A 23,772-nucleotide genomic window follows, 5' to 3' on the forward strand; every position below is an offset into this window, starting at 1 on the left:
TTTTTTTACATTTTTTTTTTTTTATATGTATATATATATTTTTTTACATACTGTCACCCTAGCAGTACAGTGTTGCCATGGTGACACTGTACATCTTGTGGGGGGTGATGAAGATTTATTTATTTTTTTTACACTGATTGCTTTTACAGCCTTTAAGGGTAGAAAAGCAATCATTTCTCTTCTCTGGCTGCATTCTTGCAGCCATTGAGAAATACTGGGTGAGCTGTGATTGGTCACAGCTTCTCACATGGTACAAGGCTGTTGTGAATAGCCTTGTACCATGTGACCTCTGTGATCATTCACAGATTTCACACGTAGTAAGCAATGATGTCAGGAAGTGACATCTTGCTTACTACTCTTCATGTGATCAATGATTGGCTAATCAGTGATCACGTGATAGGGACCTCGCACAGAGGTCCCGTACAACGATTGGTGGATTGCGGTGCTGCGTGCTCCCAGGGAGCGGGCATAAGTAAGGAGCGGGGAGGACGTTTATAAACGGCCACCCGGCCCTGCACTGCTCCCGTACGGCTATTTTATATACATGGGCCTGACGGGAAGTGGTTAAGAGAGTCTTGTTCCTTATTGTATAGGCCAGCCTTTCTCAACCAGGGTGCCTTGATATTTCTTCAGGGGTGACTTGGCAAAAGTCTAAAAATTGTCCAAAACTTGTATACAAGCCAGCGGGTAGAACAAGCCTGCCTTTTAGTTACACAAAGCCACAGGTTTTCATTGTGCGCCATTACAACCTTCTAGCTGACAACCAATGACATCAGTTGATAAGGAGGATGTCAGCTGCCTGTACAGCATCCTAGTTTGACCCTCCCCCGCCCCTCTCCATCAGTGCTGGGGTCACATTAGCTCAATGAGGGAGAAAAACTGAGGGAGATGAGAAACATTGGAATACTAGTCAGTACCAGTGTGCAAAAGTTTTTTTTGCTTTGGAAGAATAAATCACCTCTAATGTTGGGTGTCCTACATGTGTGGATGTTGCTGCGTTATATAAAACTATTAGAATCATTTTTCACATTTGTGGTGTCCTTTTAAAATGATGTACAGTCTTGAGGCTCCTTATTTTAGAATGGGGTGCCTCAACACTGTCCATAATTTTTTAAAGGGCGCCTCGGGACTGTCTATAATTGTAAAGGGTGCCTTGACTGAAAAGGTTGAGAAACACTTGTATTGGCTGTAGGAACACTTCAAATATAAAAGTTCAAGTGTCAGTAAGGCCTAGCAAGTAACATCTTGCATCGGGGAGTCGATGTATTTACGAAGTGCGCATTCCACCACCACAAGCAGGGGGAGTGGCGGGAGCTCAGGCTCATAAACTGGTTATACCTCATTACTGAAATCTCTTGATTTTTTTTGTATCCTCGGGGCAGTCACCTTTCTGGATATGGAAAAGGGTTCAACTGCCAGCTTCTTGTGAGAACGCGTACATATGCTATTCACTATGACTTTGTTAAGGAAGGACTGCTGTGGATGCAGAGTAACAAATTAAAATAAAATGTTTAATTAGCACTTTAACTCTTTCACTGTCAGAGAATACTAAAATCTGCAGGCAGATATAGATTAATATGATGGTATCATATTTGCACAAGTGTTTATCAAATCTACATTTTTTGTAAAAATTGTACTAATTTATTTTAGTGCACATAAATGTAATAAAATCTCCACATTTTCTGGTAATTATAAAGGGTAAGGCTGGTGGAGTAAATAAATAACATATGTGTCAAGCCTCAAAATAGTGTGTGCCCGGAAAATGGCGGAAAATAATGGCACCTGAAAAATATCGATAGGTGACCCTTAAAAAAAAAACCTCAACAGTTCATCCCATCTCTCTGTCCAGTCGTGTAGTTTTTTTTTTTTTTTTTTCTATAATTATATATGGGGCAGTGACCGTTTGGGTGATAATGGAGCATTGTAATAGCATGGGCTCCTGGGTGTCAGCTATGCAACCAGGCAGTTAGAAAAATTGAACTATATGTTCACCAAGTTCTGTACCGCTATTGGATTTACTATAAAAACTTGCTGTGTTTGTATAGCCCCCCCCCCCCAAAAAAAAATTAAAAGCACACTTGAAATGCTCTAATGAAGTTTGAACGACCCTTGTATGTGGCTTCCCACTGTACATCTGAAAACTTGCTTTCTGGACAGCACTTGTGTGCTCGTGTACCTCATATATGGCATGGAACAAAGCAGTGAGAATGGTTGTGAGTTTATTATTATTATTATTATTATACAGTATTTATAAAGCGCCAATAGTTCGCTCAGCGCTGTACATTACAAAGGGGGACAGAACATGTGACAGAACAATACCAATACAATGCAAAACATGAGGGGATTGAGGGCCCTGCTCTTCGGAGCTTACAATCTAGGAGGGAGGGGATAGTGGTACAGGAGGAGATAGCTGTGGGGGATGGGGTGGTAGGAAGAGTGGAGGAGGTCGGCAAGTTAGCAGGGGGTGGGGTAGGCTTCCCTGAAGAGATGGGTTTTCAGGTTGCGCCTAAAAGAGAGGAGAGTAGGTGATAATCTGATGGGTTGGGGCAAGGAGTTCCAGAGGATGGGTGACACCCTGGAGAAGTCCTGGAGGCGGGCATGGGAGGAGGAGACCAGGGAACTAGAGAGAAGGAGGTCTTGTGAGGAGCGGAGTGTGCGTGTTGGGCGGTACTTGGATATTAGGTCAGGGATGTAGTTCGGGGCAGTATGGTGGACGGCTTTGTATGTCAGTGTTAGGATTTTGAATTTGATCTGTTGTGCAATCGGAAGCCAGTGGAGGGATTGGCAGAGGGGGGTGGCGGAGATGGAGCTGTTGGAAAGGTGAATGAGTCTGGCAGCCGTATTCAGGATCGACTGGTGGCAATTTTTTATTGTTGTTCACGCTGCATGGACTGCATTGTATACAGTGTGAAGTGTAACAGGCCCTTTAATGCTATGCCTGAAGACAGGCCTATATACCTGATCTTGTGTCCTCTTTATGCTTGACTGACAGTCTGTTTTTTTTTTTTCTAGATCCGCCGCACCTCCTCATCTGGAGTAAAGGGGATTCCGCAAACCACTTGAAGAGCCTCTCATCTGCTGGTAAATATTTGTTCAGCTGTCCCAGGACTTCAGTTGCTTAATGCAGAAATGTTCTAGCGTGACTCTTATCCAAAGAAAACTGCAAGCCAGGACCCGCGTCCTCTTCCAGGAAAAATGATTTAGTCTTATAGCTCTTGTGTCTGATTCCCATTTTTCTGTTTCATTTCTGTTATGTCTAAAGCAAGAAAAAAGGATATATCTATCTCAGTGTTTCCTAAAAGAAGCTTGTACTAAAAGAAATATATAGGTTGCCATAAATTACCATTATGTAAATGTAGCTTTATTAGTGATAAAATGCTAGTAAAAAACAGTAATGCACTGATTGCAAAACACAGGAATCCAGCATATAAATGATACATCATCCATCAGTCCCAGTTGGAAAAGGACTTGGAGCCCGGTGCCAAGCTGCAGAGCAACCCAGAGAAGTGACTGGTAATGCAGAATAGTGCCAGAAAACTGCTGGATACCAGGGTATTAGAATAAACCCTCACTGACCTTTGCAGCTGCAGGCACTGTGGAAGAAATCCTCAAAGTTCATAACAGAAGCAGTGAAGATATTCATGTCGAGTTTGTTTTCATCTCTCTCCCCTCGTCTGTATTTACATTCATGTTTAACTGGCTGGAAGACTGCCAAGTCATTGTCTGGGAAAGGAAGGTGGTAATTATTGTATATATGAAATCACCCCCCAGGGTAGTGCTGCTTTCATTACCCACTACCGGTAAGAAAGTAAATGGAATAAACACTGCAATATGGCATATGGATAATATGAAAACTGTAAAAGGCTACACATATTTGCAAGTATGCATGCACTCATTTATTTGCCACTTGGAAGTTCAAAGTGTTTTGCGTTAAATACAGGTTTTGCAGGAACCGGACAAATTTCATCTATGTCAGTTCCCCTTGGATCTAAAGATCAATTTCTCATGAACGGGCTTATTGGAAAATGTTTTTTTGATCAGCACTGCAGCCAATCAGCTGTAGTACTCATCAGTGTATGCTGACAGTGGCGGAGTCCCTCAGAATACGATAACACAGCAAGGGGAGATTCCTTCATCCACCTCGGTTGTGTGGATGGAGAAATCCGTTCCGTTATTTTCAAATCAGCCCGTTGTGTTCTAGACTGACCCTGGCAGCACAGGGTCTTCTATATAGAACTACATACCAGTTAAAAGAAGGATTCACCATACTTACCCTTCTGGTGGCCCCGTTTGTTGAAACACCTCTTTGTAGTTTGCTGGGTTTGTACTAGATGGTGGGAAGAAGCATAGCGCGATTCGGATTATCCAACCAAGAGCAGCGAAGAATCTGTGTTTTTACCTAAATGGCCATGTACAGGGTCACTTTAAGAATTAATATTTACTTGTGTCACTGGTCCAGAAATAGAACAGAACTAGATTCCTGGCTCTCTGTCCACAAACCACCAACTAACATTTTACAGGCATATGAAAGTACATGGCTCTTGTGGCATCTACTTCTTCTTCCATATTGAGGAAGTATCACTCCTTCCACATGGTGCTTATTTTAGCTTAGTACAAGCAAGTCAAACATTTAAAAATATTACCTTTGCCTATTAACTTTCATTGCTGTTTTAGATTTCCACTTATTTCCTTTTCTGGTGACACTCTTTAACACTCGGTGAGCAGGTAAGGAAGTGAGGGTGAATCTTCTCAGGACAGGCACAGACAGCAATGTAAACATAGTTACATAGTTAGTCTGGCTGAAAAAAGACAAAAGTCCATTCAGTTCAGCCAAAAAAAAAAAAAGTTATCCTATATCCACAATCCAGAGGAAGGCAAAAAAACCCAGCAAAGCATTATCCAATTTGCTCCTGCAGGGGAAAAATTCCTTCCTAATCCTCCGAGAGGCAATCGGATATTCCCTGGATCAACTTTACCTATAAATGTTAGTATCCAGTTATATTCTGTGTATCTAAGAAAGAATCCAGGCCTTTTTTAAAGCAATCCACTGAGCTGGCCAACCAACTCTTGAGGGAGTCTATTCCACATTTTCACAGCTCTTACTGTGAAGAAACCTTTCCGTATTTGGAGATTAAATCTCTTCTTCCTCCAGATGTAAAGAGTGCCCCCTTGTCCTCTGTGATGACCTCAGGGTGAATAACTCTACACCGAGTTCACTATATGAACCACTGATGTATTTATACATGGATATCATATCCCCCCTTATGTATTATACATGGAGATCATATCCCCCCTTATGTATTATACATGGAGATCATATCCCCCTTATGTATTATACATGGAGATCATATCCCCCCTTATGTATTATACATGGAGATCATACCTCCCCTTATGTATTATGCATGGAGATCATATCCCCCCTTATGTATTATACATGGATATCATATCCCCCCTTATGTATTATACATGGAGATCATATCCCCCCTTATGTATTATACATGGAGATCATATCCCCCTTATGTATTATACATGGAGATCATATCCCCCCCTTATGTATTATACATGGAGATCACATCCCCCTTATGTATTGTACATGGAGATCACATCCCCCCCTTATGTATTATACATGGTGATCATATCCCCCCTTATGTATTATACATGGTGATCATATCCCTCCTTATGTATTATACATGGTGATCATATCTAATACATGGTGATCATATCCCCCCTTATGTATTATACATGGTGATCATATCCCCCCCCTTATGTATTATACATGGAGATCATAACCCCCCCTTATGTATTATACATGGAGATCATATCCCCCCTTATGTATTATACATGGTGATCATATCCCCCCTTATGTATTATACAGAGTGATCATATCCCCCCTTATGTATTATACATGGAGATCATATCCCCCCTTATGTATTATACATGGTGATCATATCCCCCCTTATGTATTATACATGGAGATCATACCTCCCCTTATGTATTATACATGGAGATCATATCCCCCCTTATGTATTATGCATGGAGATCATATCCCCCCTTATGTATTATACATGGAGATCATATCCCCTCTTATGTATTATACATGGAGATCATATCCCCCCCCTTATGTATTATACATGGAGATCATACCTCCCCTTATGTATTATGCATGGAGATCATATCCCCCCTTATGTATTATACATGGAGATCGTATCCTCCCTTATGTATTATACATGGTGATCGTATCCCCCCTTATGTATTATACATGGAGATCATATCCCCCCTTATGTATTATACATGGAGATCATATCCCCCCCTTATGTATTATACATGGAGATCATATCCCCCCTTATGTATTATACATGGTGATTATATCCCCCCTTATGTATTATACATGGAGATCATATCCCCCCTTATGTATTATGGTGATCATATACCCCCCTTATGTATTATACATGGAGATCATATACCCCCCTTATGTATTATACATGGTGATCACATCCCCCTTATGTATTATACATGGAGATCATATCCCCCATTATGTATTATACATGGAGATCATATCCCCCTAATGTATTATACATGGAGATCATATCCCCCCTTATGTTTTAAAAAAAAAACCCTCCCTGGATCCCACCGACCTAAGCAACCTTAGACCCATCTCCCTGCTGCCATTTTCATCAAAACGCCTTGATCCCCTACAATCTGGCTTCCGTCACCTACACTCCACCGAAACCGCCCTACTCAAACTCACCAACGACCTGCTAACCGCCAATGGCCACTATTCAGTGCTACTACTCCTCGACCTCTCCGCGGCTTTTGACACAGTCGACCACCCCCTCCTCCTCAAAAAACTATACTCTTTTGGCCTCAGAGACTCCGCTCTCTCCTGGCTCTCTTCCTATCTATCTCAACACTCCTTCAGTGTTACCTATAATGCCACCTCCCCCTCACTCCCCCTCTCTGTTGGGGTCCCCCAAGGCTCTGTCCTCGGGCCCCTTCTCTTCTCCATCTACACCTCCTCCCTTGGTCAACACTCCCATGGCTTCAACTACCATCTCTATGCCGATGACACTCAAATCTATATTTCTACCCCTTGCCTCACTCCTTCAGTCTCCGCCAGAATCACTAGCCAGCCTTCTGAACGACATATCAGACTGGATGTCACTCCACTTCCTCAAATTAAACCTTGCCAAAACCGAGCTCCTATTTTACCCCCCAGCCCGCGCCCCCCCCCCCTCCATCACGACCAACAACGCCGCCATCAGCCCCACCCCGCAAGCCAGAGTACTAGGTGGCATTCTAGACTCCAATCTGTCTTTCCAGCCCCAGATCCAATCGCTGACAAATTCATGCAGACTCCACCTCCGCAACATCTCCAAAATACGCCCGTTCCTAACTCCAGAAACTACAAAGCAACTAATTCACTCCCTCATTATATCACGACTTGACTACTGTAATTCCCTCCTCGCCGGCCTACCCCCAACACAGGCCATTCCCGCTTCAGTCTATCCTGAATTCTGCAGCAAGACTCATCCACCTTACCAACCGCTCCGTATCCGCCACCCCCCTCTGCCAATCCCTCCATTGGCTTCCAATTGCTCAACGCATAAAATTCAAAATATTAACATTGACGTACAAAGCTGTTCATAACACTGCCCCAAGCCTGATATCCATCTACCACCCAAAACGCACTCTCTGCTCCTCACAAGACCTCCTACTCTCCAGTTCCCTGGTCTCCTCCTCCCATGCCCATCTCCAGGACTTCTCCAGGGCTTCCCCCATTCTCTGGAACTCACTACCCCAATCCATCAGACTGTCACCGTCCCTCCTCACCTTTAGGCGCACCCTGAAAACCCATCTCTTCAGAGAAGCCTACCCCGCCCTCACCTAATTGCTGATCTCCTCCGCTCTTCCCACCACGCCATCCCCCACAGCTATTTCCTCCTGTACCACTCTCCCCTCCCTCCTAGATTGTAAGCTCCAAGGAGCAGGGCCCTCAAACCCCTCGTGTATAGTATTGTTACTGTATTGTCTCATGTTCTGTCCCCCACTACAATGTACAGCGCTGAGCAAACCGTTGGCGCTATATAAATACTGTATAATAATAATAAAAAATAATGTATTCTACATGGAGATCATATCCCCCCTTATGTATTATACATGGAGATCATATCCCCCCTTATGTATTATACATGGTGATCATATCCCCCCTTATGTATTATACATGGAGATCATATCCCCCCTTATGTATTATACATGGAGATCATATCCCCCCTTATGTATTATACATGGAGATCATATCCCCCCTTATGTATTATACATGGAGATCATATCCCCCCTTATGTATTATACATGGAGATCATATCCCCCCTTATGTATTATACATGGAGATCATATCCCCCCTTATGCATTATACATGGTGATCATATCCCCCCTTATGTATTATACATGGAGATCATATCCCCCCTTATGTATTATTCATGGAGATCATATCCTCCCCTTATGTATTATACATGGTGATCATATCCCCCCTTATGTATTATACATGGAGATCATATCCCCCCTTATGTATTATACATGGAGATCATATCCCCCCTTACGTATTATACATGGATATCATATCCCCCTTATGTACTATACATGGTGATCATATCCCCCCTTATGTATTATACATGGAGATCATATCCCCCCTTATGTATTATACATGGTGATCATATCCCCCCCTTATGTATTATACATGGAGATCATATCCCCCCCTTATGTATTATACATGGAGATCATATCCCCCCTTATGTATTATACATGGAGATCATATCCCCCCTTATGTATTATACATGGAGATCATATCCCCCCTTATGTATTATACATGGAGATCATATCCCCCCTTATGTATTATACATGGAGATCATATCCCCCCTTATGTATTATACATGGAGATCATATCCCCCCTTATGTAATATACATGGAGATCATATCCCCCCCTTATGTATTATACATGGAGATCATATCCCCCCCTTATGTATTATACATGGAGATCATATCCCCCCTTATGTATTATACATGGAGATCATATCCCCCCTTATGTATTATACATGGAGATCATATCCCCCCTTATGTATTATACATGGAGATCATATCCCCCTTTATGTATTATACATGGAGATCATATCCCCCCTTATGTATTATACATGGAGATCATATCCCCCCTTATGTAATATACATGGAGATCATATCCCCCCCTTATGTATTATACATGGAGATCATATCCCCCCCTTATGTATTATACATGGAGATCATATCCCCCCTTATGTATTATACATGGAGATCATATCCCCCCTTATGTATTATACATGGAGATCATATCCCCCCTTAATCTCCTCTTCTCAAGAGAATAAATTCAGTTCCTCTAATCTTTCCTCATAGCTGATCTCCTCCATGCCTCTTATCAGTTTGGTTTCCCTTCTCTGTACTTTCTCCAGTTCCTCAATGTTCTTTTTGTGAATTGGTGCCCAAAACTGAACTGCATATTCCAGATGAGGTGTTACTAATGATTTGTACCGGGGGAAATGATATCTCTCTCTCTGGAGTCTATACCTCTATTAATACAAGAGAGGATTTCGTTCGCTTTAGAAACCGCGGCTTGGCATTGCATGCCATTATTAAGCTTGTGATCTACCAGAACCCCCAGATCCTTCTCCACCATTGATTCCCCCAGATCCTTCTCCACCATTGATTCCCCTAGTTGTACCCCCCCTAGTATGTATGATGCATGCATATTCTTAGCCCCCAAGTGCAGAACCTTACATTTATCAACATTAAACATCATTTGCCACATAGTTGCCCAATTACACAGAGCATTGAGGTCGGCTTGTATGTTGGAGACATCCTGTAAGGACGTTATTCCACGGCACAGCTTGGTGTCATCTGCAAAGACTGAAATGGTATGTTTAATCCCAGACCCTATATTGTTTATATATATATATTAAAAAGTAAGGTTCCCAACACTGAACCTTGGGGTACACCACTGACACCCCTAGACCATTCAGAGTATGAATCATTAACCACTACTCTCTGAATACCATCTTTTAGCCAGTTTTCTATCCATTTACATACAGATTTTTCGAAGCCTATAGACTTTACCTTACACATTAGCTGTGTGTGGGGAACTGTGTCAAATGCTTTTGCAAAATCCAAGTATACCACGTCCACCGCCACCCCTCTGTCCAAGTATACCACCCCTCTGTCAAAGGTTTTGCTCAGCTCCTCATAAAAAGAAATCAGATTTGTTTGACAACTTCTGTCTTTCATGAATCCATGCTGTCTGTTGCTTAAAATATTTTTTTCCAGCAAGAACTCATCTATGTGGTCTTTTATTAAACTCTCCAGTATCTTCCCAACTATAGAAGTTACTCTAACAGGTCTATAATTACTTGGTAAAGATTCTGATTCCTTTTTAAATATTGGCACCACATTGGCCTTACGCCAATCCAGTGCTACTATGCCAGAGTCCCTAAAAATTAGAACGCCACTCCTGCTGTGATTGGACACAGCAGAAGCCAATCAACATGTGGCGGTCAATGGATGAGCCCACGAGTCACCAGAACTAGTGTTCGCATTAGAAGGTTCCCCCTCTATTATTTTTCTGGGGACAACCCCAACAGTGGGATTTTCTTTTACTTTCACTATCGATAAAAAAGGTAAACAGGACAAATACAGAGGTAACATCTTCCTAACGGAGGCACAGACTGCAGTAAAAACTGACAGAGGTTCTAATCCATCTCCACTCTGTCCAAAACTGAAAAAAGTTTTGCCTTTAGTTGTGCGTTAAGTCCGTTCTGTTCTACTTCCTCTCATTTGCTACATCACTGATCAGATTCAAACATCTCAAAAAGTGGACTGTGAGACACTTCTCTATGCTGATGCTTCTCACATTCTATAGGGGGAGGCAAGTTATCAACCCTTTCTTCTTCTCTATCCCCCCCCCTTCCCTCCCCTTCCTCTCCATCTCCCCTATTCCTCCTCTCTTTTCCTCTCTATTGCCCCCCTTCTTCCCCCATCTCTTTTTAATTCTGCATTGCCCCACTTCATCTTACCATTGCCTCCTTCTCTCCCATCTCTCTTTTCCTCCCTGTCTCCCCGCTTCCTCTCCATCGCTATCATCCTCCTTACTCTTCATCTCTATCTCTCCCACCTTCATACCATCTCTCTCCCACCTTCTGCTCTTCATTTCTCTCTCCCATTTCTTCTTCTTTATCTCTATCTCTATCTTCCTCGCCTCTCTTTATTTTCTATATTTCTTTATCTTTGTTTCCCATTTCTCTCTTTCTCATTCTCTTCCCTCTTCATCCTCAGCACACCTTCCTTTTTTTTTTTTTTAATCTCGTCCCCCTTTATTTCCACCTCTCACCCCCCAAATTCTGTCTCCTTTTTTCTTCTCATCTCTCTTTTTTCCCCCTTCCTTTTCACCTCTTTCTTTCTTTCTGTCACCCTTCCTTGGTATCTTTCCCTCCCTTTCCTCTTCTTCTCCATCTCCCTCTTTTTTCCTCTTCCCCCTTCTTCCCCATCTCTTTTTTCTCTTCCCCCTTCTTCCCCATCTCTCTTTTTTCTCTTCCCCCTTCCTCTCCATCTCTCTTTTATTTTCTCTTCCCCCTTCTACTCCATCTCTCCCCTTTTTTTTTTTTTTTCTTTTTTCTTCTCTTCCCCCTTCCTCTCCTCTCTTTTTTTCTCTTCCCCCTTCCTCTCCTTCTCTCTCTTTTTTCTTCTCTTCCCCCTTCCTCTCCTTCTCTCTTTTTTTTTCTCTTCCCCCTTCCTCTCCTTCTCTCTCTTTTTTTTTCTCTTCCCCCTTCCTCTCCTTCTCTCTCTTTTTTTTCTCTCCCCCCTTCCTCTCCGTCTCTCTTTTATTTTCTCTTCCCCCTTCTAATCCATCTCTCCCTTTTTTTTTTCTCTTTTCACTTCCACTCCATTTCTCTTTTTTCTCCTCCCCTTTCCACTCCATTTTTTTTTCTCTTCCCCCTTCCTCTCCATCTCTCTTTTTTCTCTTCCCCCTTTTTCTCTGTCTCTCTCTTTTATCTTCCCCCTTCCTCTCCATCTCTTTTTCTTCTCTTCCACCTTCCTCCCCATTTCTTTTTTTTTTTTCCTCTTCCCCCATCTTTTCCATCTCTCTTTTTTTTTCCTCTTCCCCCCCCCCCCCCATCTCGCTTTTCTCTCTTCCTCCTTCCTCTATATCTTTCTTTTTTTTTTCCTTTTTCTTTCTTTTCTCTCTTCCGCAGTCCTCTCCATCTCTATCTTTCTTTCTCAACCTCCTTATCACAAAGGAAAGAGAAAATACAAAGATTTTTTTCCCCCTCTTTCAGTAGCATATATTACCTACTAAGTACTAGTACTTAAGAAAGGAATGCAGTTTTTCTCTGTCCATTGTGTTAGTACAGTTGTGAGGACGGGCCTGTCTGCCCTTCTCATTGTTGTCACAGTGGATGTTAGGAAGTGTTCCTAGTGAGCTGAATGCACTGCACTGCCATCTTGTGGTTGTTTTTGTTTACTACAATGAGAAAATTACATTTCCTTGCCATCTGTTTTGCAGAGTAGATGTTGTCAGTGTGCCTCTGGCGCTGTCCTAGTAAAATACAATCATGGTGACTTTTACCCTTACGTGTTTTTCTTTTAACGAATTCTTATAATTAAAAATGTGTTTTGTATCAAAAATGCTGCATGTTTTTTTAAGCCCCATATAAATATATTCCCATTAGCCTGCTTGTACCTTAAAACAATAAGTTAGCAGAGTCTTACTGTTTTTTAAATAGTAAAGCAGCCTATAGTCATACTAAAAAGTCCTTTTCTAGCTGTCATGCAGCAGGACAGGACTGCTGCACTCTGTGTGTAAGCAATAGCCATCTCAGCTCTGGTCAGACATGCCGCATGTGAGTCAGAGCTGGAGCCCTCCACATGCCAGGGAATGACGCTCTGCTGCATGACAGTGAGGGACAATATTTTCTTCATTGTGGTTGTCCTTTACTATTTAAATGAATGGCAAAAATCTGCTAACTCACCATTTTAATGAGTATGGACTCTATTGGGCATAGTTTAACCACTTCCTGACCGTTGGACATCACATGACGTACTCAGTTTAAAGTAATTATACCAGGATATAATTTACAGCAACAGACATTATCCTGCTATCCAAATTTTCAGCCTTTCAGCCAGTTATTCTCTTTTTTGTAGAAGTGATTAGATCAGTTATACAGCCCTTCTCCACCCCACCCCCTCTTTCTTTGCCGCCTTTCCTGGGCTCTTCCGTCCCATCAGGCAGTCTGGGACTGATCCGTCTGATGGCGTCTGGTGCACTGTACAGACCGAGGAACTGACACTGTTTCTCCCACTCTGTGAGATCATAAACCAGAAGCAATGACGATTTAATCACTTCCGGTACTGGATTGTTGTAAACAAGCTATTATCGGCTTGTGAAAGCATCTGATCACATGCTTTGGAGCTCAGAGGAGAGATATGGGGTCTAATAGACTCCAGATCTGTCCAAAAAGAGGACCTGTCACAGCCCATGCTATCACACGGGATGTTGTTCTTGCAATAAAGATGATAGAAAAAACTGAAAGGTGCAGTTTAAAAAATAAATAAATTAATAATAGTCATTTAAAAACAAAAATTGAAGTTCCCTGTGCTTGCACACAAATGCAAATGCACAAGTAGGCATGGCAGGGTTATGTAAACGGTGATTGCACCACACATCTGGGGTATGGCCATGAACGCCAGAGCGAGAGCAATAGTTCTAGCTCCAGACCCCCTGTGTAACTCTAAAATGATAAACTGTAAAGGCTTTTAAACAGGGTGGATTTGATTTAAATCAAACTGATTTCAATCACGATTTACTAGTCAGTAAGGCTTGATTTAAATCCTAGTTTTCTACATAAAGACTAATTCTTGCTGGTATAACTTTAATATACAAGTAGATGAAGATTTTTAGAATAACAACTTTTCATATTAGTTTTTTTATCCCCAGTTTAATAGGTTAATCATTCATATTTGGACAACTTTTCTGTTGTACTTAGGAAGGAGAAAAATAATCATTACCTTAATAATAACAATTTAAATAGATTTATTCAACTGAAACAATAACATTCCAGCAGATGTGATTTGCTTAAACATCCATGTTTGGTAACTAATTTGGCTAAACAAAATATATATATTTTAAGAAACGTAGACTGTCAGCCCCTTCCTCCTCACACTTAGTGTCACTTTCTTCTTGTGCAGATCTATTCCACTCCAAACAATCAGAAAAATATTGTTTCTATTCTATTCACTGAACTTCTTGAAACTTAGCAGTGAAGGGGTTGATTCTGTATTCATAGGTTTGTAGAAGTTAGGATGAAGGTCTTTTTCTTAACTCTGTTCATGTTATAACATTTTTGCTGTGAAGAAGAGGCATGAGATCTCCGCTGAGTCAAATTCAGTTTTGAGAACTGCAAAAGTAAACCGAACATCTGTGATAATATCTTGTAGGCAGAGAAACTGCCCAATAATCTTACAAAAACCTCTGGAAGAGCATGACATTGTGAATGGATTCATGGAATTTATTTACCAAAAAAATTACACATATACAGCCTTATTCTACATAATTAAAAAAACTAATCTTTATTTCATGATGGAATAACCTTTGGATGGTAATATATTTTCCTCAAAAAGCATTTTATTTACAAAAAATCCGATTTAAATAAAAAAAATCGATTTAAATAAAAAAAATCCGATTTTTTTTTTTTTTTTTTTAAATTTTTTTAAAAAAATCATTGATTTTTATCCACCCTGCTTTTAAAGCACCCACGGATAATTGAATGTACTGTAGTTTACCATTCCATGGGCAGTTTTAAAGCATGACGTTTGGTATCCATGCATTCAGCATAATATCATCTTTTATACTTTACAAAACAATTGGGTATTCTATTGTGTTTGTGTTCACTAAAATGCTTTAAATTGTATTTTTCTCTCAAAAATTTAAACACCAACCGTTGTATTCTTTGGGTCCTTTGCTTAAAAATATATAATGTTAGGGGGTTCTAAGTAATTTTCGAGCAAAAAGAAGTAGGTTTTTACATGAGAGAAGTGTCAGAATTGTCCTGGTAGGCAAGTGGTTAATACAGAGGTTTAGTTTGGGATTTAAGATGAAATGGCAAAGCAGGACATTATTTCAGAATGAGGTGCTGTTGAAATCTCCAAATACAGCCAGTTTCCACTCTATTCTCAATTCCTTGTGAACACCTCCAGAGCCCCACAACCTGGAAACCTTTGTGTCTTCTCCCACTCCTTCGCAGTACCTTCCTGATTGACAGCACATCTTACCCTAAATTAGAACAAGGCAATCCTCCATTGTATCATTAGGTCTGCCGACTGAAACCCTTTCATCATTTATTTATGTCCAGCATGTTGGTGGGCAGGCAGCTGAAACAGAGCAGCGTCTCTTCTGCTCGAATTCCAGGAAACTTGGCAGATAGAACACTTTATTAATAGAGATTGTACTTGCACACCAGAAGTTCATTAGTATCCATGATCCACAAATCATTTCACTGCCACAAAGGGGTGGCAGTGGAGGGATTCCAAACAACAGAAAACCATATCGAACTGATTATCATTGTATTCCCTGGTCTGTGCGTCTTAAAAATATTGCTTTCATAGTGGTCATTTTGGTACTTTTGTAATAAAAACAAAACAAACATTTTATATAAACTGAATTTGCCCTAATTTTTATTTTCAGCATTGATCGCTGAGAATAACGGTTCCTAACACACATTATTGGTGAATGCAGACTATTATCTGGATGTACGTTAATCTTTTAAAAGCAATGTTTCCATGGTTTGCATTCTTTTATGTGTTCATAGAATGTTGTGTTTATTATCTGTACATTTTTAGCTAGTACTGCAGAGACTCCACAGAAAGTGAGAGAAAATCTCTGTAAAGTGACAGGAAATCCGACTTTAGACTTGTATTAAAAGAAGTATAGACTCCAGAGAGAGAGATATCATTTCCCCCGGTACAAATCATTAGTAAGACCTCATCTGGAATATGCAGTTCAGTTTTGGACACCAATTCACAAAAAGAACATTGGGGAACTGGAGAAAGTACAGAGAAGGGCAACCAAACTGATAAGAGGCATGGAGGAGATCAGCTATGAGGAAAGATTAGAGGAACTGAATTTATTCTCTCTTGAGAAGCGGAGATTAAGGGAGGATATGATCTCCATGTATAATACATAAGGGGGGATATGATCTCCATGTATAATACATAAGGGGGGATATGATCTCCATGTATAATACATAAGGGGGGGGGTATGATCACCATGTATAATACATAAGGGGGGGATATGATCTCCATGTATAATACATAAGGGGGGATATGATCTCCATGTATAATACATAAGGGGGGGATATGATCTCCATGTATAATACATAAGGGGGATATGATCTCCATGTATAATACATAAGGGAGGGATATGAGCTACATGTATAATACATAAGGGGGGATATGATCACCATGTATAATACATAAGGGGGGATATGATCTCCATGTATAATACATAAGGGGGGATATGATCTCCATGTATAATACATAAGAGGGGATATGATCACCATGTATAATACATAAGGGGGATATGATCTCCATGTATAATACATAAGGGGGATATGATCTCCATGTATAATACATAAGGGGGGATATGATCTCCATGTATAAATACATAAGGGGACATGATCACCATGTATAATACATAAGGGGGGACATGATCTCCATGTATAATACATAAGGAGGAGATATGATCTCCGTGTATAATACATAAGGGGGGATATGATCTCCATGTATAATACATAAGGGGGGGATATGATCTCCGTGTATAATACATAAGGGGGGGGGTATGATCTCCATGTATAATACATAAGGGGGGATATGATCTCCATGTATAATACATAAGGGGGGATATGATCTCCATGTATAATACATAAGGGGGGATATGATCTCCATGTATAATACATAAGGGGGGATATGATCTCCATGTATAATACATAAGGGGGGATATGATCTCCATGTATAATACATAAGGGGGGATATGATCTCCATGTATAATACATAAGGGGGGATATGATCACCGTGTATAATACATAAGGGGGGATATGATCTCCGTGTATAATACATAAGGGGGGATATGATCACCATGTATAATACATAAGGGGGGATATGATCTCCATGTATAATACATAAGGGGGGATATGATCTCCATGTATAATACATAAGGGGGGATATGATCTCCATGTATAATACATAAGGGGGGATATGATCTCCATGTATAATACATAAGGGGGGATATGATCTCCATGTATAATACATAAGGGGGGATATGATCACCGTGTATAATACATAAGGGGGGATATGATCTGTATGTATAATACATAAGGGGGGGGATATGATCTCCGTGTATAATACATAAGGGGGGATATGATCTCCATGTATAATACATAAGGGGGGGGATATGATCTCCATGTATAATACATAAGGGGGGGGGGGGTATGATCTCCATGTATAATACATAAGGGGGGGGGGATATGATCTCCATGTATAATACATAAGGGGGGATATGATCTCCATGTATAATACATAAGGGGGGATATGATCTCCATGTATAATACATAAGGGGGGATATGATCTCCATGTATAATACATAAGGGGGGATATGATCTCCATGTATAATACATAAGGGGGGATATGATCTCCATGTATAATACATAAGGGGGGATATGATCTCCATGTATAATACATAAGGGGGGATATGATCACCATGTATAATACATAAGGGGGGATATGATCTCCATGTATAATACATAAGGGGGGGATATGATCTCCATGTATAATACATAAGGGGGGGATATGATCTCCATGTATAATACATAAGGGGGGATATGATCTCCATGTATAATACATAAGGGGGGATATGATCTCCATGTATAATACATAAGGGGGGATATGATCACCATGTATAATACATAAGGGGGGATATGATCTCCATGTATAATACATAAGGGGGGGATATGATCTCCATGTATAATACATAAGGGGGGGGATATGATCTCCATGTATAATACATAAGGGGGTATATGATCACCGTGTATAATACATAAGGGGGGATATGATCTCCGTGTATAATACATAAGGGGGGATATGATCACCGTGTATAATACATAAGGGGGGATATGATCTGTATGTATAATACATAAGGGGGGATATGATCTCCATGTATAATACATAAGGGGGGGATATGATCTCCATGTATAATACATAAGGGGGGATATGATCTCCATGTATAATACATAAGGGGGGGATATGATCACCATGTATAATACATAAGGGGGGATATGATCTCCATGTATAATACATAAGGAGGGATATGATCTCCATGTATAATATATAAGGGGGGATATGATCTCCATGTATAATACATAAGGGGGGATATGATCTCCATGTATAATATATAAGGGGGGATATGATCTCCATGTATAAATACATCAGTGGTTCATATAGTGAACTCGGTGTAGAGTTATTCACCCTGAGGTCATCACAGAGGACAAGGGGGCACTCTTTACATCTGGAGGAAAAGAAAGAAAGACTGTCAGAAACAGTCCAATCAAAAAGCTACATACACAGATGAAATACATGGAGCTGTTTTACCTGCCAAAGGATTTGTAATTCTGTCCATCTGGTCCTGAGATTTTTGCATAGACCTGCTACATAGTACAGCCCTGTTCGGCAGAGGAGGGGACCTGATTTTTCTTTGGAGTATGGGAGGAAACGGGAGTACCCAGAGGAAACCCACACAGGCACAGGGAGAACATGCAAACTCCAGGCAGGTGGTGCGTGGGTGGGTTTCGAACCAACGACCCTAGTACTGCCAGGCAGAAGTGCTAACCACTAAGCCTCTGTGCCTCCTCTGATGTATAAATATGTTTCTTAATAGCCACAAACGATACAAATAGACTTTGTGTACCAAATGCTGATATGAACCCAGCTATTACTTTGTAAATGTAGCAGTGTCATCCTCACTGACCTGTAAAGAGAGCAGGCTGCCTACAGAAAACTACAAGAAGGGGCGGAGACGAGACCAGTCACCCTGCGCAAGGAGAGAGCAGCAATGAGGAGTCTTTTTTTTTTTTTTTTTTTTCTTTACAGGAAACTCTTGCAGAGAGGTAGAGTTTCTCACCGAATTTCTACACAGATCTGGAAGAAATATACAAAGCACACCCAGATTCCACTACTAATACAGAGCACTTGTATTTAGATGAATATCCTAGAGCTTTAAGAGGGGTATATGTTCAGCCAAAATGTTTTTCTTAGTTTATGACAGAGTGGTAAAGGATTGGAACCCCTGTCAGATTTCTACTGCTATTTGAGGCTCTGCACTTCCTGCACTGGTGACAACATTTTACTAGACAAGAGGAGAGAAACTCTCCAACAGCAACACAGACTAAACTGCAAATGCTTTTCTGTAGTAGAGTAGTGGAGGGCTAAAACCCCTGGTAGAATGCTTCTTCAGTCTGTGTCTTTGTAGCAGATTTTCTCTCACGTCCTATCAGCAGGACTGGAAGTGAAGATAAATCTCTCTAAGGCACCCCCCAATAGCAGTAAAAACCTGAGTTTTGATCCTTCCCCCTCTAACTAGATCTAGGAAAAAAATGTTTAACTTGATATAGACTTCTAAGAAATTGAGTAGACGTTCTGACTTCTTTCATAGTTTCAGTGATAATTGGACACTTAGAATTTCATTTAGATTTTTCTTGATGCCTTTCGTTTTGTGTGTAAGATGTTCAATGTATGGGATGGAGCATACAAAACACTCCTCATTGCTGAGTTGCTTCTGCATTGAATGCAATGCTACCCTACCCTACTAATAGAAAATGTTCTCTTTTGTGTATTTCAAAGGTTGGGAGCCAATACAACAACTGCAACACTGGGAGTAGGTGAGTGCAGCACATTTACACGTCATTGCATGGCATACAATTATCTGTTTATTGTAATTTTTGTTTCTTCATGTTTATAGGGAAAACAATTTTATTTTCCTCTGTGGCACTGATTATTCATCAACGTGCTTTGCAAAAATCATAGGCCTTTGTGGGATTCCTGTGTGTGTGAAAATGTTTACAACAGTTTAGTAATGCTGGGTATGCTTTTTTTTAAGGCATTCAACCCCTCTTGCCCACTCCAGCGTCCCTTTAAACCAGTGGTTCTCAACCTTCCTAATGCCGTGACCCTTTAATACAGTTCCTCATGTTGTGGTGACCCCCAACCATAAAATTATTTACCCAGTAATTATAATTCATGAGTGTCGTTTTATCTCCAATACTGCTGCTTTCAGCACAGTAGCTGCTTTCAATGCAGCAGCTGCTTTCTACACAGTAGCTGGTCTTTACACATCGGAAATATGTGTTTTCTGATGGTCTTAGGCGACCCCTGTGAAATGGTCGTTCGACCCCCAGGTTTAGAACCACTGCTTTAAACAGTTGGGAACACCCGGAGGGTAATGAGGATCAGTGATCATGGGACCGCTGTCATAGTGGTCACACGATTGGACGCCAGTTTTGCCGGCTACTGATCTATGCCCCAGAGGAGGAGCAGCCTTTGTGCTGGGAGCGCACAGTGAGTGTGCTTTCAGCATATAAATAATGGCTGCCCAGTGACACATGTGGGCATTAAAGTGGTATAACCCACGTTTTAAAAACTTGCTTCCTTGCAGAGTATTTATAACAGACGAGATCCTATCAGTCCTTTCTGTCATAAAAGCTTCCTCCTGCTTGTCAGCTGTCTTGCACACTGAGCTGCGCATGCAGAGCTCAGCGTACATGCACAGAACCCAGTCTGTGTCATAGTGATGTGACCCCCGTGCATGGAAGTGCGGCCTGGCTATTCAAAAGGCCAAACAGACGGAACCCGGAAGAAAGACCCGGTAAAATGGTAGCTACCAGCATCTGCTAGATCAGTGATAGTAAGTATGTGTTAATATACAGTACATCATAGTAGAACATTGTAGCGTAACCCACCTAGGTGCCCCTAAAAAATAAAAAAAATGGAAGTTAACTATTGCTTTAAAGCCCACCATTTTGCCGCTGCACATGTGTTGGACCATCATAAAGGGGTTCACAGAACCCCACCCCAATTGTTATGCTGCTCATATATACTTTTTTCAATGTAAAAACTGATGTTGAATATTTCTTTACAGTTCTTATTTTACAGCTAAAGATTAAATATGAGGTGTGCCCAGGGTTTGACTGACAACTCAAGGGACCCCTGGGTAATAGGGGATCATGGGGCCCCTGTGTCCTTGCCCAAACTCAAAAAAGCCTATGAAAAAGGTACCAGGGGCATCTCATGGGGCCCCCTACTGACCCCGGGCCCTCGGGCAGTTCCCGAGTTTCCAAAGGGTCAGTCCGCCCCTGGGTGTGCCTATAACACTCACATTGCAGAACATGCTGCTAGAAAGCCCAACTTTGCCAGCATGATTGGCAGCACCCTGTGTGTTGGACATTCCTTTCCATATCATTTACTTTGTATATAGGAATAGAAAGCAAACACGTCTTGGTGAATTCATCTACCTCTGTGTATTAATGGTCCCCTGAGGAAACCCTAAATGTGTGACCCTAAAAGAAATTATTATTACAGGTATTATATAGCACTGTCAATTTACGCAACACTTTATACACACGTATGTGTGTATGTATGTGTATGTATATGTATGTGTGTGTGTGTATGTATGTATGTATGTATATATATATATATATATATATATATATATATATATATGTGTATATATGTGTATATATATATATATATATATATATTACATTCACATACGTCCCTGCTGCCCTCAAGGAGCTTACAATTGCCTCCTCCTCTGCACTTTCCTCTGCAGAAAATCCACTGAGTTGATTAAAAAGGAAAAAAAAAAAAAAAAACAAGAACTATGCGCAGAGAACAGGAAGAAAAGGGGTTGTGTGTTGTTTTTTTTTTTTTTTCTAAGTGGTTGTAAACCCTTCCATATTCCCAATCGCTGGCCTCAGTTTATATACAGAGATGTGATATAAAGTGCAGCGTTGAGCAAATAATAAATAAATACATATAAAGAGGAACAGCCAAGTGCAATGTATATAAAACTTCCAGTGATTATATATACGGAATAAAAATGAAAATGGGTGGAACAGTCAAGTATACCATATAAGAGCTCATAGAAGAGCAAAACGAACTGGTAATTCAAGTGAGGTATTAATATCCATATAATAGCAAGGCAAATTAGCCACAAATATTTTTAAGTATCAAATAATCGTTGCCAAATGGGTGAGAAAGTAGAAATAAATAAATTGATGTCCGTAAAATATATTAGTGTCCATAGGTGCAGCAATCCTAAGTGCAGGTTAAACCGAAGGTCCAAGACAAGTGAAGGGGTCCACCACCTCTGTCAGGCAAAAACTCACCAGAAAGCTACTGGTTAATAGCATGTATGCATATCACATCTGTAGATCCAGGGGCAGCCAGGGATTCTAATGTGAACTGCTCCACTCCAGAAAGAAGGATAGGGCCCTTCTCAGTGTCGTATCTGATGACGTGAAAAGACAAGTACTTGTCGTTTCATGTCATCAGATACGACATTGAGAGAAGCGGGTGAAGCAGAACCTGGGTTTGGAAGGAGATGAATAGCCCACTGCAAGAGATTCGAGCCAGGCAGAAGCTGTGCCGGAAGTTGCTGGCCCAGCAGTGGTGAGCTATTTTCCCTAGGTAAGGGCCCTATCCTTCTTTCTGGAGTGGAGCAGTTCACATTAGAATCCCTGTCTGCCTCTGGATCTACAGGTGTGATATGCATACATGCTATTAACCAGTAGCTTTCTGGGGAGTTTTCATCTGACAGAGGTGGTGGACCCCTTCACTTGTTCTGTACCTTCGGTTTAACCTCCTCTTAGGAGTGCTGCACCTACGGACACCAATATATTTTGATATATTTTATGGACTTCACCAGTTTATTTCTATTTTCTCACCCATTTGGAAACAATTATTTGATACTTATATTTGTGGCTAATTTGCCTTGCTATATGGATATTAATACCTCACTTAAATTACCAGTTCATTTTGCTCTTTTGAGCTCTTATATGGTGTACTGGACTGTTCCACCCATTTTCATTTTTATTCCGTTTATGTATTTAATTACTGGACGTTTTATATACATTGCACTTGGCTGTTCCTCTTTATATGTATTAATTATTTGCTCAGCGCTGCACTTTATATCACGTTTTTATAGGAGTTGTTACCTTTTCCTTTTGTGCAAGCTGTTTCATACTTTCAACCCTCACCTATACACATTGTTTGATATACAGAGATGAAACAAATCCTCCTACATAAGTTGTACTTGTTTATCTATAACTGTTCATCTCCTACATCCATTCAATGCACAGAATTTACACAGGATCTCTATGCTCTGAAAAGCAGGGGGGCAAGAAGCCATTACATCAGTGAGGAGAGCTTATTGGAGGGAAGGGACACCTCTTGTATTGCACTGTATTGTTGCTGTATTGTCTCCCATTATATTGTAAAGTGCTGAGCAAACTGTTGGCGCTATATAAATCCTGTATAATAATAATAATAATAATATCTTCATGCATTCTGTGCATGAAGGTGAAAAACCTTCTGTGAGCTACTCACCCTAATACTCACCTGAGCCCCCTCATGATCCAGTGATGTGCATGGGAGCAT

General features: G+C 40.8%; 1 protein-coding gene across 7 annotated transcripts in view; it reads left to right on the forward strand.

Moving 5' to 3' along the window:
* Positions 1 to 23,772, forward strand: part of CYRIB (CYFIP related Rac1 interactor B) — a 261,661-nt gene that overhangs the window by 165,232 nt on the left and 72,657 nt on the right. For all 7 annotated transcript variants that reach the window (XM_089677502.1, XM_089677498.1, XM_089677501.1 and 4 more), the window contains exons 2-3: positions 3,013 to 3,081; positions 19,960 to 19,997. The gene's annotated coding sequence lies outside the window, so the exon portion shown is untranslated. The remainder of the gene's footprint in view (positions 1 to 3,012; positions 3,082 to 19,959; positions 19,998 to 23,772) is intronic.

This window comes from Staurois parvus, unplaced genomic scaffold (genome assembly GCF_062004578.1).
Source record: "Staurois parvus isolate SC_StPar_1 unplaced genomic scaffold, SC_StPar_1.0 ptg000187l, whole genome shotgun sequence".
Lineage (NCBI taxonomy): Eukaryota > Metazoa > Chordata > Amphibia > Anura > Ranidae > Staurois > Staurois parvus.